The sequence below is a fragment of the Danio rerio genome, chromosome 3 (assembly GCF_049306965.1).
Source record: "Danio rerio strain Tuebingen ecotype United States chromosome 3, GRCz12tu, whole genome shotgun sequence".
NCBI lineage: Eukaryota > Metazoa > Chordata > Actinopteri > Cypriniformes > Danionidae > Danio > Danio rerio.
Window position 1 is genome coordinate 40,358,665 of NC_133178.1, and position 18,906 is coordinate 40,377,570.

General features: G+C 37.0%; 1 protein-coding gene across 8 annotated transcripts in view; it reads right to left on the reverse strand.

Annotated features, from left to right (window-relative positions):
* The window catches only part of sdk1a (sidekick cell adhesion molecule 1a), a 534,279-nt gene that overhangs the window by 401,808 nt on the left and 113,565 nt on the right, over nucleotides 1–18,906 (reverse strand). The window lies entirely within an intron of this gene.

The window sequence follows — 18,906 nt, forward strand, 5'->3', positions numbered from 1 at the left end:
GTCACTTTTTTATTTATTTTATTTAATTTTATTTTATCAAGTTGCATAAGTGGTTTCCAATATCCAAGTAGTTTTCATTAATATAAGACTAATTCCATTGTAATAAAACAGCAAAATTACGACCCTTAAATAAAGACCCTTTATTATGAGGACAATGTTTCTAAAATTATGTTTGTTTTGGTAATCTTCAATCAAAGTCTGACCATTCGCCTTCACGTTTGGAGTGGTGGTCCAACTTTTGAATTCAGTTTGACAGTTTTAGCCCCAATTTTGTTAACCCCACCCCTTTGTCTGTTAGTTTGTTACAAGAACAGATTTACGCTCAATGAAGCAAGCTGAAAGAGACAATTGACTGTTGGGTGATGATATTTGTTGAACATGGTGCAGTGTAACTGGCTATTTTACCTAGTCGGTAAACATGTTTTCAGAATGAAATGTCAGCTTATACACCATTTCTGTCAGGTTAGTCAACAAATAACAAAAGTTGTGCCGCTCACTGTGAAGTGCAACGATAGTTTTAGAACACTGGTAATTAACAACGGCACTTATTAACCACAAGGAGGAGCAGTGAGGAAAAAAACTTGCATAGTGTTGCTTAAAGTTGAAACAATAATACGCACGTTCTTATTTTCTCAAAAGCAGCCACATCCTCCAGCCTCTGACAGAATGATGAAACACTTAAACACTTGAAAGAATCGCAACTCTTGACTTGTGGTAGTGAAGGTGTCCAGTTGAGTAGGATCAGAGGGATGTTTTAATCTCCTGCTGAAATGAGTGCTTCTCTATGTCAGGTGGTCTCAGAAAGTCACCTGCGTGACGGATGATCTGAGCTGTCAGCTCCCCATGGATGATATTACGGGACAGCGACCTGCCAGACACACAGCTGCTGTTTGGCCTCTACCTAAAGCAGCTCTTCTCTACGGGACCTGTGGCGTACAGGAATGTGAGGGTGATGTTTTGGTGCTTGGCGATTTGGATTGGCAATGTGAAATGAGCAGATGAATAACGCGCAGATGGCTTTGGTCTTCATCAACAGACCTGGAAAATGATGAAACCACCGCAGAGGAGTGTGAGAGGCAATGGGACAATGAGGTGATGATGGTGAGAGCTTCACAAAGCACATGAGAGCATGTCTTTTAACTTGTGTTGCAATGAAATGCTCAAAACAATGTTCAAAACAGATGCAACAAATAAAGATTAGGTTTAGAGCTGTATGTATGTATATGCTGTATATACAGCCGGGGGGATCGGGTGATTCGAAAGGCCCTTATTTTGGAAAGAATAGTGGCCAATAAATAGTTGTGAAGCACCAAAAGCGACTTATATTAATACTTATTAGGCTTTTGTGGTTATCCATGATTTTTCAAAAGTTTTTTTTTTTTTTTTTTTTTACAAAAAAACCTGGAAAAATCGTTAAGCTTTACATTATTATCAATCTTATTATTATTATTTTGTTTATTATTATTATTATTATTATTATTTAAATGGCCAAATTATGACTGATGAAAGTTGAATGTGCTGGCCAGTTTGTTATTTGCCTAATGAATAAATGACAATAGGCCAGAGTATGTAAAATGTAAAACTTTAACAGATTGCTATTTTTACCCCTAGTGATTATAAAGTCACTTCATATTTTTTTATTCTTAATCTTTGGAAAATGTTTTGGTACATCAAAAAGTGTGACCATCCAACAAGCTAATCCAGCAAAAACAAATGTGATTAAAATTTCAATAAACTGCAGTATTTAAACCCCATAATTAAACAGAAAATTAGTCAAATTACTGCAAAAAAGATCCACTTTTTGAGAAAAACAAGACCACTTTCACTAGGCTGGGTATGGGCCTGATAGGTAATCACTCATTCATTCACTCTCTTGTCGGCTTAGTCCCTTTATAATCCGGGGTCGCCACAGCGGAATGAACCGCTAACTTATCCAGCACATTTTTTACGCAGCGGATGTCCTTCCAGCCGCAACCCATCTCTGGGAAACACACACTCATACACTACGGACAATTTAGCCTACCCAATTCACGTGTACCGCATGTCTTTGGACTGTGGGGGAAACCGAAGCACCCGGAGGAAACCTATGCGAACGCAGAGAGAACATGCAAACTCCACACATAAACACCAACTGAACCGAGGCTCGAACCAGCGACCCAGCGACCTTCTTGCTGTGACGCGACAGCACTACCTACTGCGCCACTGCTTCGCCTCTGATATGTATTATGTATTTGTTTATTAAAATAAACTATTTTTGAAAATAGGCGACGCAGTGGCGCAGTGGGTACCACGTTTGCCTCACAGCAAGAAAGTCGCTGGGTCGATCCTCGGCTCAGTCGGCGTTTCTGTGTGGAGTGTTCATGTTCTCTCTGCGTTCGCGTGGGTTTTCTCTGGGTGCTCCAGTTTCCCCCACAGTCCAAAGACATGTGGTACAGGTGAATTGGGTAGACTAAATTGTCCGTAGTGTATGAGTGCGTGTGTGTGTGTGTGTGGATGTTTCCCAGAGATGGGTTGCGGCTGGAAGGGCATCCGCTGTGTAAAAACTTGCTGGATAAGTTGGCAGTTCATTCCGCTGTGGCGACCCCTGATTAATAAAGGGACTAAGTTGACAAGAAAATGAATGAATGAATGAATGAATGAATGAATTTTTGAAAATATATTTAAACAAAGTTATTGTAATTTTAATAACATTATTTTAATCAAATACAAACAAATGCTGCCTTGGTGAGCTTAAGAAACCCCATTAAACATTTACATATTATAAAATAATCTATACCTAAAATAATAATACTCAAAACTTTGGTTGTGTGGTCACAAATATATCAATTTATAAATGCAAAAGTAAATTATTGAAAAATAAATTTAAATATTAATATAGTTTAAAAACACCTTACTGCCAAATAAATTCTGCCAGTGTAAAATATTTTTAAAATTAATTAAATAAATTAAGAAAATGAATCTACTTTTTTTAAATGTGTCACTGCGTTTTAAATGCAAAACAAACAAAGAAAATAAATAAATAAATACGTAACGAGTGGGGTGCAGCTCAGAGCTGTGGGAATGGTTTGAGCCACACCAGTCTAGAGTCCCACATAAAGGAGCTCTGGAAAGATAAAAAAGTGACAAAAAAGAAAGACAAGAAAGTCCCGGCCTGGACACTTTATGTTTGGTTTCAGTTTAATGTTTAGTTGACAGCCAGCCATGAAGGGCTGTTGCCACCCTTATGTTTTGTGCTTATTTATTTATTAAAGTTGAGCTGTAAGTTTGAACTTTGCTAGAAAATAATTTAAATATTTCAATATTGGCATGGTTGTTTCAAATAAATGTAACAAATAACAAAAAAAATAAATTCCTGTATCTAATCAAAATAATCTTAAACATTTCTCATTAAATATAAAGCATTTAGTTGCTTTTCCTGTGTTTCAATTTTCAAGAATATGCTTAAATGTTAACATGCTAAGGTTTAAATCAAACACTGTACTAAACAAATTAAAGTTCAGTCTTCTCACGTTATTCCATCGCTAGACTAAGCAGCAAAGTCAACCAAAATTCATGTAGACACACAGAAGCCTAACGGAACGAGACAGCAAAAGACCAAGCTTTTGGAAGGCAGAGGAATTTGTACGAATCATTAAAAATAAATAAATTACTCCAAATCCTAGAATAAAATCTGAATTTCCCAGAAACGGACTGAGGTGAAATTAGAATCAGCCTCAGGTCAGTTGCATATTCCGGCGGTCAGTTCATTCATCAGCTGCAAATTTTTGCTCCCTATTATTTTTGCACCTAATTCCAAGGCATGTAAGTGTCTGGTTAGAGCAATGTCAGCCCCCTGCCGGGATCCTGTCAGAGCACAGCGAAGCTCTTAATTGAATACTGTATTAGTGTTTTGGCCGTAGGGTGGCCCTGCGACACCCGCCACGACCCCTCTCTCCAGCCTCATTAATTACTACATCACATCCCTGCCTTCCACTCCTGTGCCGAAGCTCATGTGCAAGACTGGAAACATCACACAAAACTCTCCCTGATGCCCAGAGGACTCTTTCATACAGGCCAAAGTAATGGAGAGCATCCTGGAAGTGGACATGGAGATAGTGTTGACTTTAGCTGTTTCCTGACTGCTCACTGGCCGAAAAACACCTTCTGTTCTGCTGCTGTGATTGAAAACAGAGGAGCCCACAGGAAGTGGCTCTGAAAAGTGACCAATCGCTGGGTCAAAGAGCAGCTGCGTCACCAATGTTCCTGTTTGGGGACAAATGATATAATGGTATCTGAGCACACATCCTGCCTTTTGCTCCCACGGCCATGTAGAGCACTGATCAACAGCCAGCAGATAAAGTGTGGGTTGGAGATTCAAAGTTAAAGACAAGGGTTAGGCCAGGCCAGGACACCTCAGAATGTTTTGGCTTGAAAACAACATTATAATATTATATATTACTTCAATCACCGTCTGGTTCTACTTCAATCACCGTCTGGTTCAGCTCAGCTGCCAAAACTGACCTCCGTAGACTACAGCGAATAGTCCGGACTGCTAAACGAATCACTGGCACTACCCTTCCAACACTTCAAGAACTATACTCTTCCACAGTGAGTGAAAGTGCTCGCAAAATCACTCTAGACGCCTCGCATCCAGCACACTACCTGTTCGAACTGTTACAGTTTGGTCGGTGCTTTAGAGCACCAAGCACAAAAACAGCCAGACACAGGAAAAGTTTCTTTCCTCAGGCCATCTACCTTATGGACAGTTAAATATTCCCCTACTGTGCAATTAATATGTGTAATACTTTCTCATATTCACTTGTACACAACACCTTATATCAATATACAATGCAATACTTTATACAGGTTATAAAGTCCTGTGTACAAATGCCAATGTATATTTACAACAAATCTGTAAAAACAATTCAACACCCAGATCTTTTGACTAACTACATCTTGTCTTGTTTAATGTTTATCATCTATTTTTATATATTTATTTTGTGTTGTCACTTTTTATGTACAAGGGAAGCTTCTGTAGCCGAAACAAATTCCTTGTGTGTGAAGCACCCATGGCAATACAACTGATTCAAATTATAACTTGACTTCTAGTTGATCATTTGGTATCAGAAGTGGCTTATATGAAAGAAAAAGGCCCCTAGATTACGCTTATTTTACCAAAATAAAATATGATCATGCATTGAATTTTAATAATTTAATCAGACTTCGCTAGGCAAAAGTCTTGTCACTTAACAGAAATAATGTATGACTCCCATAAGCTTGGAGGACTGCATTCATACATCTCTGCAATGACTCAAATAACGTATTAATAAAGTCATCTGGAATGGCAAAGAGAGCATTCCTGCAGGACTCCCAAAGTTCATTAAGATTCTTTGGATTCATCTTCAATGCCTCCTCCATCTCACCTAGACATGCTCAATAATGTTCATGTCTGGTGGCTGGGTTGGCCAATCCTGGAGCATCTTGACCTTCCTTGCTTTCAGGAACACTGAAGTGGAGGCTGAAGTATGTGAAAGAGCGGTATCCTGCTGAAGAATTTGCCCTATCCTGTTGTTTGTAATGTAATGAGCAGCACAAATGTCTTGACACCTCAGGCTGTTAATGTTGCCATCCACTCTGCAGATTTCTCACTCTCCTTAATGAAAGTAACCACAAACTATGATTTTTTCTTCACCAAACTTGACTGATTTCTGTAAGAATCTTGGGTCCTTGCAGGTTCCAATAGGTCTTCTGCAGTATTTGTGATGATTGGGATGCAGTTCAACAGATGATTCATCTGAAAACTCTAGCATCTGACACTTTTCCAAATGACCAACAAGTCATGTTAGAATTTGTTGCTCTTACAACTGAGAATGACGACAAAACTTTTGTCAGGTAGTGTATGTATAATATATATGTATACTACAGTGCTGATTATTCTTGCCTTGCCTAAATCTCGCTGCCTTCAAAATCACACAATCATGTAACTTACGGTATGGGAAAATGTTTGTTTTTGACCAACATTTTTTCCAGTTTTGATGGCATTTCTACTGCGAAAGTTAGAATTTATGCAATTATATATTCCCTTAGTTATCACCAAAGCACACTTTATTTTGTTGTACATTTTTAATCATTATGTTGTCTCAGACTTCTGCCTGAAATCAGTTTTATGAGGTGCCATCCAGCAATAATATTGCTTTCAGAGTCACTGTCTGCTAGGGCAGCGAGGCAACAAGTCAGCCACCTAAGCTTTCGGAAGCAGCCATAGACTTTGTTCACATTTTAGGACTGGCCTTAATGAAATCTGATCCAGTTGCTCAGACACCGCCTTCAATTTCTAATTTATTGGCTGCCATAGTAACAAAGAGTTAGCACAATGTCAGCAGACTTTCTCATAGAGCAAATGAAAGCAGTTGTTAGTGTGGAAAGAGAGACGAGCAACTGAAATGATCCTGTCGATCATGACAGCTCACTGAAATCACAAGGTGCAACAGAGAACATGAGCAGCCGAGGGATTTTACTCATTTAGCCATACCGTAAACTGGAAAAATTGCTGAGTCATCAGAGACTCAATCAGTATTCACTAGAGGCAATCTTACATACTTATTCATTCTTTCTTTATATAACTAGACCGAGTTTCAAACAATGTTATCCAACGTATTTAAATATTTAATTGCTGCATACCAAATTCTACAAAGAAATCCGTTTTTAAAGAGCTTGTAAGATGTCCAAAATCTAAACTTCCCTACTAGTAGTAACAATATAGTACTGTTTAGTTAAAACTAAGTTATGACAGAAACTGGAAAGGATAATAAACATTTCCTTAATCCAAACCACACAAACTCACACAAAAGTGACTTTCTCTGTTGATTATTCCTGAAAATGAGTGTAACCTATGTACTTATACTTGCAAAAAAGCGAACGCCGAATATTTACGTCATCACATCTTGTCCTAATCAGATGCAATAAGATTACAAAACAATTCGTCAAAATCCAATCAGTATAATAATCATAAAATCTAATCAGTATAGTAAAAAAATTCATCTACTAAATGTCCCACTCAACATTAATCATAAAGGGAATCAGATGAAGCTTAATTTTTGCAGTAACCCTTCCTTTAGAGTGCCATCGCAAAGCATGATTAGAAGTCAAATTTCAGTTAAATTGCTTAAATAAAATAAATAAAAAAGTTAATTAAAAATCAATTAAACATTTCAGATTACTTAAAAGTGGTAAAAAAGTCATAAGATCATTAGTTTGCCCTATACCAAACTAGTTAATAATTATGTACACTTCATGATTAAGTACTTTCTTTACATTATTTAATGTTAAACATGTCTAACATGAATTTGATACATTTTATGAACAATATTTTTATATAGTTTTCTTAGACTGATAGCAAAAACAACAACAAATAATACCTCAAGTCTTAAAAATAAGGTAAAGGAAACGTAAACATTAAAACTTTAAACAATAAAGTGCATTACTCATGATCATAGTACTAATGAACCAGTGTGTACTTTAAAAAAGTTCATTCATCAATTGATTTTCTTTTCGGCTTAATCCATTTATTCACCTGGGGTTGCCACAGCGGAGTGAACCAACAAATTATCCAGCATATGTTTTATGCAGCGGATGCCCTTCGAGCTGCAACCCATCACTGGGAAACGGAAGCGGCTTCCGGGTCCAGGCGCTCTATTCAACTGTGTAGGGAGACTCATGAAATGGTAATAATAAACGTTTGCAAAGCGCAGTAATACTTTCGAAAATCACGATCGCAATATATATGGCTATGCCTAATATCCAATGGCCAGAAAGTGATTTTATTTTTTATTTATTTAAATTGTTAAAATGTTGGTATTTGTTATACAGCAACCCCAGAGAAAGTTGTGTACAATATGACTTCATCTAAATTTAACTTTAATGTTTGATATGAATAAAAAGTGATCATAAAAGAATAATTTCTCAACTCAAACTAGTGGTGGCTAGGACCCGGACCAGCGACCTTCTTGCTGTAAGGCAACATCACTGTGCCAATTTATTTTTTCAATTATGGAGCAAACTTCTGATGCATTTTGCCTGTTCATTTAAATGATAACAATATTTTTGTGACTGAAATACACCTCAAAATTGGTTTCTTAAAAATGCCACCATTGCCATGTCTGTGCAGACACCTGAAAACAAGTCTTTAAAAAGGAGGACATGATGCGTTTACATAGTACATGTTTATGCAGGTGTAGATTAAAGGCAAGCGTGAATAATACAATCATAGTGTTGTTGCTCAAGTGTTTGCTAATGCTTCATCAGCAGAGTGTGGATTTACTTTGCATTAAAACCAACAGCAGAGATGCATCTTACACACACAACAAATTCTACATACACATCAGTACTGAGCTGCTAACAGCAAGTTGTCAGTTCTCTGCGGGAACTGTTTACTAACAAGATGACAGCACCAAATGCTGGTCTGGCATTTGTGACAAAGCGTTTTTGGTAGTTTTCATGAATGTGTAAATGTGGATCAATTTTAAAATGCCAGGAAAACTAATTTTGGTCCCACTTTATATTAAGTGGCCTAATTACTATGTATTTACATCAGAAAATCAAAACAGTGTACTTATTGTGTTTATTTAGCATTGCGCAACATATCTGGTGCTTTTGAAGTGGGGTAAATATAGTGTTAGGGACAGTTCTGTGGATATACAGTGGGTGACACTTCAAAAGACGATTAACGCCTCCGCTGCACTAAAGTATTAAGAATGTGTTTTTAGGTGTTAGAGCAATTTCCGACCATGCCACCAGGGAGCACAAAGGGACGGGATGTGAACGGACAGAAATATACAGTAGCTGCAAATACTTTACTACTTGAAAATGAAGATGCAATAATGAAACAAAGCCCTATAATTCCTTCAACAATCATTAAATCCTGTTAACAAGCTTATCATTATCATTGTAAACTTGCTAAGTGAAATGAGGATTCATTTTGGAAATTTAATTTAAAGAAATAAAAGACAACTAAAATTAAAAGTACAGACATACATGCATACACAAATAAATAAACAAATAAAAAAGCAGTGTTTTAGCATAAATATACAGAGATGTACAGTGTTTGTTATTTTAAAGTGATATAGTTAAAATGTTCAAATATTTGAAACCTAGTCTATAATAATTATTGATAAAGCAAGTTATACTGCAAATAAATTTCTCCATCCTACTCCATCGGGCATGATAATCTTAATAATATCTTGTAGTGTGTGCCACCATTGCCATGTCTGTGTAGACACCTGAAAACAAGTCTTATAAAAGGATGACACGATGCATCTACATAGTACATGTTTATGGAGGTGTAGATTAAAGGCAAGCATTAATAATACAATCATAGTGTTGTTGCTCAAGTGTTTGCTAATGCTTCATCAGCAAAGTGTGGATTTAGTTTGCATTAAAACCAACAGCAGAGATGCATCTTACACACACAACATGTACAGTGTTACAACTGCTCCATTGGGCATGATAATCTTAATGATATCTTGTAGTGTGTGCTGTGCCATGGTTCTCATATCTTGTAGTGTGCGCACATTTAACATTTAGAGGTAAAAAGTCTCTGAAGTTTCTCCTCACGTGTGCGCTGCAACCAGATTTTATGGTTAAAGCGCCACCCAGCGGTCAAAACTGCAGGTGCATTTACTACTGCCTCGGTGTCGGCAAGCACGGCGACAGAGAGAGCATATTGAAGTGTTAACAAGTAGATAGGTTTAGGGTTGGAGTTAAGGTAAGGAAAGGGTCAACAGTGTAATTATAAATGTAATTACAGAAATTAATTACAGATGTAATTATAAGCAGGTCATATTTAAAAAAATTAGTTCAGTGCAAAAACATGTAAATGTACCTAGTAATTAAAACCACTTAATATAAAGTGGTCCAAAATGTAAATTTTTTTGCTACATCGTTGGTGGTATAGTTCTGTTTTACAAACTGAACGACTATCAAGCTTGACAGACATGTCTTGCTCAAAAATAACGCTCGATAATTATTTTATGCACTTTTTTAAACAAAACGGATCAAACTCTAAATCTACCTTTCTCAGTTTCTGGGTTGGCTCAGTCACTGCATTTTGCCTGCTGGGCAAACTTATACAGACATGCCACAAATTGAAATTTTCACCATCTGTGAGAGTGAAGCCACATTCTCTATTTTAAAGCCCAAAAGCGTGTCGCTTCTTATTGTAAAATTACAACCACTGATTCGCAAATGTTGGCTTGCTTCAAGTCTGTTATTTGCACAGTTTGTGGAGACATCTTTTAATTCAATTAGCTTTGACTCGGCTGAGAGACATATGTTCGTCTATTGGAGTGTGGCAGGCCTTCAGATATACGTGCCAGGGGAACAGACTGCACATTTGAATATTCGCGGCCACTATTCCTGCACATTGAGCGAGGTTTCACAAGAGACTCGAGGTGAGCGAGAAATCGCGTATAGGCCTCTAATGAGCACCATAGAGCTCGAAATGACAACAAAAGAAAATATGTCGAGTTCAAGGGAGCTTTTTTGCTTTCAGAACAAATTAATGGTAAATTAATGGCTTTGCGTATGAAACCATCTCTACTTCATTCAGAAAAGGAAGTAGAAGAGCTGAATGCCAGTGCAAGTCTTTCTTTTCTCCATGTCATCTGCAGCCACTAGATGTGAGGTCTCGGCATACTTCTTCAAGCTTTCAGTGCTCCTGAATCTGACAAGTCCAGGCGAAGGCTGGCAAAACTTGTGCGACTGTTTCCTCGACATCAAACGTGCAGCAATGTGCCTGTGCTCGAGCAGGAAGACTGTGAGAGACAGGCCAGTGAAACAAACAGCAGACAGTGCTCTTATCCCAGAAATAGACCTGCCTCTGAATGACACCTTCGATACGTCTAATGGGTGTTAGCCTATGAATATTTAATACCTTTTCTTCTTTTTTTGTCAATTTGAGCTCAAAGGGCTCTCGCAGAGACAATGGGGAAGAGAAGATGTTTTAATGGGACCCTTGAATCTGGGGGCCGCTCTTGTGACTTTCAAAAATTGACTTGTTCGCTAGGCAACTGCCAAATTATATCCCACAGATGTGTGAGATTTGGTAAAAAAAGGGGAAAAGAAGAAGAAAAAGAAGCTATTTTAAAAATGAAATGCGGTTTTAATCAAGGAAAGTGTGCTATCCAAATTATGCAACCATCACAAGCTGACCTTTCATAGTGCTTTTTTTAAACATTGAAATTAAACTAACATGCTTTGAAGCATTCCCTTATTTAAAAAAGAGCCTTTCATCATATCAGACTGATTAACTCCAAATTGCAAAGCAGTATAAGTGCATGAAGGTTTAAGATATTTTTGACTAGTGCCGTAATGGAAAATGTTGCTAAGAAAAAAAAATCGTTTAACCAAAACTAAAACACTGCAATCAGTGATATTGTGAAATATTGTTCTAATTGTTTTATTCAGTTGAAACTTTTCTGTGTGACGCTATCCTTGATAACTCATTTTAATATGCCAACTTGATTATCAACAAAAAAAAATATTCTTATTGTAGTACTTAAATGGACCATTCTTACGGTATATTCCTATTATACTCCTTAAAGGGACAATTAAAAGAACATATTTTAAGTAATTCTGCTTGCTGACATCCATAATAATATTTTAATACTTTGGAAATCAATGCGTTCCGGCAACCAGCATTTTTCAAAACATTTTCTTTAATGTTCAATAAAAGAAAGAAGCTCATGAAGGTTTAAAGTACATGAGGGAGAATAAATGATTTCATTTTAGAGTGAACTATCCTTTTAAAGGTCCCATGAAGTGCATTTTTTATTGCATGTCTGACGAGAGCATTTGATTGGTCAGGATTTGATGAGAAACAAAAGTATGAGGTGATGTAAAAAAAAGTTGTATCCATTTAGGTGGACAAACTGCAAGTTTGGATGTTTATTTCAGTTTTATATTTTATAAACACATATTTTGTGACTGTTTTGGAGCACACTAGCTATTGGATATCCAACTTAGGCTTATTCTGAAAACGTAGCCCTATAGACATTTCTGGAGATCACAAATGATGTAGCCAAAAGTACTTATGGCTGCATTTCGTCTTTAAAACGAAGCACTACAGGGCAGTATGACGCAGTTCCTTTTCGCATTACCAGCTGAATGCTTACTTCCATATGGACGGCTTTCCCGCTGTTATCAGTTAGTCCAGTGGCTCGCAGCATATGTCGGCGGACTTGAGATGCAGAGAGGAGTTGACCACGACGATGGGGTTTGAGTCTGGCAAAGAATGTTTTCAGAAAGCGAATAAGACTAAACCAAAAGTCAAAATATAAAATAGACCAGTAAATAACAGGGTGAGAATGTGGTAAAATCTGAAAACATGGTAAAAATCAGGGGGCCAAAAAAATTCTTTTTCTGGATTGCTTTTCAAAACACTGTCAGTTGGGTTCAGGGAAGTGGGTGGGCGCTGGTCAATCTGTGCTTTTAAAACACTATCGGTTGGGTTTGGGGAAGGGGGTGGGAGCCGATCAATCAGTGGTTTTTAAAACACTATCGGTTGGGTATTGGGAAGGGGGTGAGTGGGGTTATCGGTCAATGGGTCAGTCAGTAAGTCAATCAATCAACAGCAGCCTCTGGTAGATGTACACGAGAAGAGCAGGCACGAATAGCACTTGCGAGACAAATTTGAGATCTTAAAACGTGTACACAGCGACCTCGCAAACAGTGCATTCGCAAACAAAAACTGCAAGAAAAATGTACCTCTTGGGACAAATTTGCCACTCTCCAGAAATGTATTTTGGGCTACGTTTTCAGAACGAGTCTGGGTAATAGACATCCTTAAAACTAAAAGACTGAAACTAACATCTAAAAAAATGTATTTTCATTTCACAGGACATTTAAATCCTGAAAATAAACAGCTTATATAAAGCATACAACATTTTCCAAATGAAAAACAGAATTACTATCAAACTACAACAAAATGAACAATAATAGTATTTAAATATTTCTACACAAGCAAAATAAATAGTATACATTAACCAAAGCTGTATAAGGATTTTAAAAAAATGTCCAGTTACAAATAGCTCTAATTTAATGAACAGCATTAATAATATATTTAAGAACAACATGTTGTTTGTTCATTATAAATACATATCGAAGACGGAATAATATGAATCATCTTCTCACTGTATTACAAACCCACCATTTCATGGGGAGAAAAAAAGAGATTGGCCGTGTGAAATGCATTTCAGCTTAATAAAACATCGCTGTTCATGCAGAGCCGCTCAACATGTATGTATACCAGCAGTCTTTCTACTCGCTTTATATCTAAAAGCTCCGAATGCAGTAATTGTCAGCACTCACCATATAATCATCCCTTACACTGACAAGCTAATTACTCAGTAAATGTCAATCAAAACCACAACAGACAGTAATGCATTAAACAGCCATAATGTTAACGTTAACAGTCGGTAATATCTTAGGATGCTTTGTTAATTTGTGTGTGTGTGTATGCTGAAAGCGAGCAAGCACAGCAGGCGAATATCAAGATTTTTTCTTTCCCCAAGTACTCTCAGAGCAAACACCGTGCCAAACGCTGCTGTTATGCAACACGCTTCAAGTGTTCTTAAAGCCCAACTTGAATTACTTTGATAAAACGGAGGGATATTCAAAGAAACTATCCATGTTTCGCCATCAAACCTGCACACCTGCCCTCGGATCAGACGCGGATACTTGCTCAATCTGCTCAAGTTAAGAGTCTGCGGGATGAACCATGGGATTGATGTCGGGCCCGCGCTACAGCAAAAGTCATTTCTGCTGCTGCTCGGATGATGAAAAGTGCAAGAAAGAGTTTATAACAGGAAGTTTGCGTGTGACACATCATCGATTCCATGATTCAGTGAACTGAATTACCTTCATGCCAGCTCGGTGGGCTTTACAAATGACATGGGCTCAGGGGATCCGTATAACCCAAAGCCAGGACTAAAGGAAGAGCGCAATGGACTTGGCTGCGGAGGAAGGAATGGATCATTTTGTCATCTTGTTTCTGTGTAAGCCATCCCCATGCTCTGTAATGAAAGAGTTGACCGCTGCGCTCACCTACAGTCTCGACACTCTTTCTTAGTGCACTCAGGGGACCCGAGACGATAGGTATGAGTCTGGGAATCCAGGGAAACATTTCATATTTATGAGCAGCTCGGGGAGGAAAGGAATGCTTCTAAGTTCACATTGGTCAGCACCCTTAGTTCATTTTTTATACCTGATGGGATGTCATTTCGTCTATACTGTATTTGATTATTTATATATGGAAAATAGCACGCAAATTTCAACAAATTTTAATAATTGCAACATGGGAGGAGCAATGTGATGTCTAATTCACATAATTTCCATGCATTTGGCAAAAATGATCACCAATGCACTCAGAACATCACATTAAACACTTCACTTTGGCAAGTTGTTTAGAAATGTAAAGCAAACTTAGGTTTGGTCTCATTTTCTAACATTTCGGTAAGAATCTAAGTGACAAAACTTTACTAATGTGATCAAATCTAATGGTCTGTAGAGATAATAACATTCTGTGAATAGGCGAATAATTATTTTCATGTTACAATTCACTCTTTTTGGATGCAGAAAATTATATATATTATTATATTATATTATATTATATTATATTATATTATATTATATTATATTATATTATATTATATTATATTATATTATGACACTTATTGTTAACCCTAATGAGGTTCAATTAATGTACAGTAAGTCAGAATTATTAGCCCTCTTTGAATTTTTGTTTTCTTTTTTAAATATTTCCCAAATTATGTTTAACAGAGCAATGCATTTTTCACAGTATGTCTGATAATATTTTTTTTCTTCTGGGAAAAAAAGTCTTATTAGTTTTATTTAATCTAGAATAAAAGGAGTTTTTAATTTTTTTAAACACCATTTTAAGGACAAAATTATTTGACCATTTAAGCTAATTTTTTTTGATAGTCTTCAGAACAAACCATCGTTATACAATAACTTGCCTAATTAACCTAACCTTAATCTGCCCAGTTAACCTAATTAAACTAGTTAAGCCTTTAAATGTCACTTTAAACTGTATAGAAGTGTCTTGAAAAATATTTAGTAAAATATTATTTACTGTCCTTAGGACAAAGATAAAATAAATCAGTTATTAGAAATGAGCTATTAAAACTATTATGTTTAGAAATGTGTTGAAAAAAAATCTTCTTTCCGTTTAACAGAAGATGAAAATAAACGGGGGCTAATAATTCAGGGGGGCTAATAATTCTGACTTCAACTGTAAATGTATTTACTAAGAATAAGAATCAACAATACTTCATTCATTCATTTTTTTTTCGGCTTATTTCCCTTATTTATCAGGGGTCACCACAGTGGATTAAAACACCAACTATTCAAGCATATGTTTTACGCAGCGAATGCACTTCCAGCTGCAACCCAGTACCAGGAAATCAACAATACTTGTACAGTATTAATATTTCAATAATTTTTTACTAATGCATTATTTAAAAAATAAATTATCTTTGTTAATTATGTACTATGAGTAAACAAAAATTTCCCAGAGATGGGTTGCGGCATCTGCTGAGTAAAAACTTGCTGGATAAGTTGGCGGTTCATTCCACTGTGGTGACCCCGGATTAATAAAGGAACTAAGCCGACAAGAAAATGAATAAATGAATGAATGAATGAGTTAACTAGAAGTAACAATAAACAACATTTTCATTAACTAACATTGGCAAATATGAATAAATAATGTAATACATGTTTTGTTCATTGTTTGTTCATGTTAGTAAATACATTATCTAACATTTACTAAAGTAACTACATCAAAGTGTTTATATTATATTATTCATTCATTTATTTTATTTCCGGCTTAGTCCCTTTATTATGCGAACACAGGGAGAATATGCAAACTTCACACGGAAACGCCAACTGGCCCAGCTAAGGCTCGAACCAGCGACTTTCTTGCTTGAGGTGATTGTGCTACCCACTGCGCCACAGTGTCACCTTATATTCTATTCTATTCTATTCTATTCTATTCTATTATATCATATTATATTATGGTATAATGTAAAGGGGATGCTGACAACAAAGTGCGGATCCAAATGCAGGTTTATTAACAAAACTGGGCAAGCAGGCATTACAGGCAGAATAATCAATAAAACAAGGCAAAGGTCAGCAACAAAAAGAGACAAAGCAAGACAAAAATGTGTCATCATGTTCATAGACAGCTATATGTGCGAGAGCCGTACATATGTTAGTGTAATCAGTACATGAGCAGCTCCAAGTTAGTGTGTGTGTAATCGCAGAAGAATAGGAACAGGTGTGTGTGGTGCATGACAGTATTTGTAGTCCATGTAATGATGCTGGTGATTGTGGCAATATTATATTGTATTACATTATATTATATTATACTACATTTGAAATAAAACATATGGGCATTACGATATAGTCCAGTAATTAAAACGTTTGATTAAGTTTTTAGAGTTTTTTTTCTATTTATAAAGACAAAAGTAGAACAGAATTTCAACATCTGCCATTTATCAGCTGCTGGCTATGACATAAAAATAATTCATGCTTTTCTTGGCCAGTGCAGATCAGTGTATCCCTAATATTAATCATTTAATTTGTAGTCTGGGGATTACAGATGAAAAACAGCCTTTGGCTAACTTTGGCTAACATCATTTACAGTAATGTTTATTAATGTCCAATGTCCCTCCTAAATAAAGTCCAAAAATTGACTGAACATAACTGAAGTGTCCAACCGAATATAAAAGTATTTTTTACCATAATCAGCAAACCAATAGAGTGAACGAACAGCCCCTAGTTAACTTTGAGCCTTCATCTGACAACATGTGGCCGTGCTGGGAGATCACGAATTAGGCAAACCCAAACAGAATTCAGCGTGAAGCTGGCAATAAAACGCACTCTTTCCCTATAGGCCCAGAAAACGGGCAGCTCATGAATATGCATGGCGCCAGAGAAAATCCCTCACAGAGTGAAAGAGGACTTCGCTGGAACGAGACGCAGAAAGACAGATGGAGAAATACTGCACGCTTTGCGCAACCATATATTACAGAGGAAAGAGTCTACTTCTCGTACCCCATCAAGGAGTTTTGAGACCATTAGTATTAACATTTGGACGACGGCGATAACTTTCCTGAGATGTTACCGTGTGCCTTTGAAGGATAAAGAAAAGTTAATCGCTAGTCAAGGTGTAAATGTATGGATGGCAGAGGCGTATGCGTTATATGAAAGAGTGTGGGCCGCTCGCCGTAAACACAGACAATTGCCCTCCACCTCCAGCTCCTCATGAATAAATGCAAAAGTTTTTATGTTGTTTGCCTTGGTATGACTTTGAGTGGTTTGATGGCATTCGGGCTCAGGTAGACATCACTCCAGCCAATTTTCTGACTTCTAGTTCTAGCACAGTGTCACGTCTTGTTACTCTCTGGTGACACTAAAGAAAGCTGTTGGGATATGGAAAATATAACACTGTCTTTCAGCATGAACAGATGCTGCAGAGCCTTTTTTCTGAAGGTGCTTTACTTTTGACTACCAGGGAATGAAGAAACAGACGTTAAATCTGTTTGATGGAATTGGTAAATATGTGGTTCGGCATTCAGTACGACCTTGAGCCAAAATGTAACCATATTGTTGTTTTTTATATTAAATTGAGCAGGTTGTTTTATAAAATAATTTGACATCTATTAGGAAAGAGAATAATAATCAAAATAAGTAAATATTTTTTATGTTTGTATCATGATTGTAAACCTGCACTAGAAAATATGTTTCGGTACAGTGGTCCCTCAATATAGCACAGTTCACATTATGCGGCCTTGAAGTTTCACAGATTATTTAGTGCAATTTGACATGCTTGTTTTTTTTTTTTACTGCGCATTGTGTTCTGCGTCCTGATTGGCTGTAGACCACTGTCAATCAATCTTCTGTACAGATCTCCTGTGTCTCCTGTACAGTACGGAAAGCGTTCATCTTGCCAAATTTACATAAATCTTTGATCGCTAGCAGTGTGACTCTAAAGTGTTGGACTGTGTGTTTGCAAGTTTTCTCCCCAATGAACCCCACATTTTTGACGAAATGTTCTGCACTATCAAAGGCACCTGTGGTAGAGCCCAAAAGGCTCAAGAAGATGGTAACCATCACACAAAAAGTTGTACAAGGACAAGTTATGCAGCTCTAGGGCACAGTTACTGAATAAATAAATCATCGATTCATTACATAAAGAAAGAGGGAAATAACAAAGACAAAAGCAGCAAGAAGTTTCAACAAAGATGCAAAAAAGGGTTGCAACTGTCTGCAACAAGACCAAGATGGCAACCCAGGCTCATTCTGAAAACATACTCCTATATGCATTTCTGGAGAGCGCCAAATACATCACAGGAGGTACTTTTTTGCAGTTTTTGTTTTTGCGGAACTTTTTCAGGCATTTGTGCCTGCTGTTCTCACGCAAATCTACCAGAGGCTGCTGTTGACTGACCTGCCCTCCTCCTTCCCAAACCTAAGCAACAGTTTTTTAAAAGCACCAACTGACCCACCCACCTACTTCCCTAAACCCAACCGATGGTTTTAAAAAAGCAATACAGAAAAAGAAAAGCCCTCACCTGATTTTTACCATGTTTTTAGATTTACCACATTCTCTCCCTGGTATTTACTTCTTTATTTTTTGGCTTCTGTAAAGTATTTGTCATACCCGCTTTTTGGAACCGCCAGACTCGAACCCCATCGTAGTGGTCAACTCCTCTCTGCGTCTCAAGTCCACCAACATACAAGGCAAGCTACCGGACTATCTGGTAAAAGCAGGAAAGCCGTTCACACAGAGGTAAATGTTCAGCTGGTAAGCGAAAAGGAACGTCATCATACTCTCCTGTAGCGTTTGTT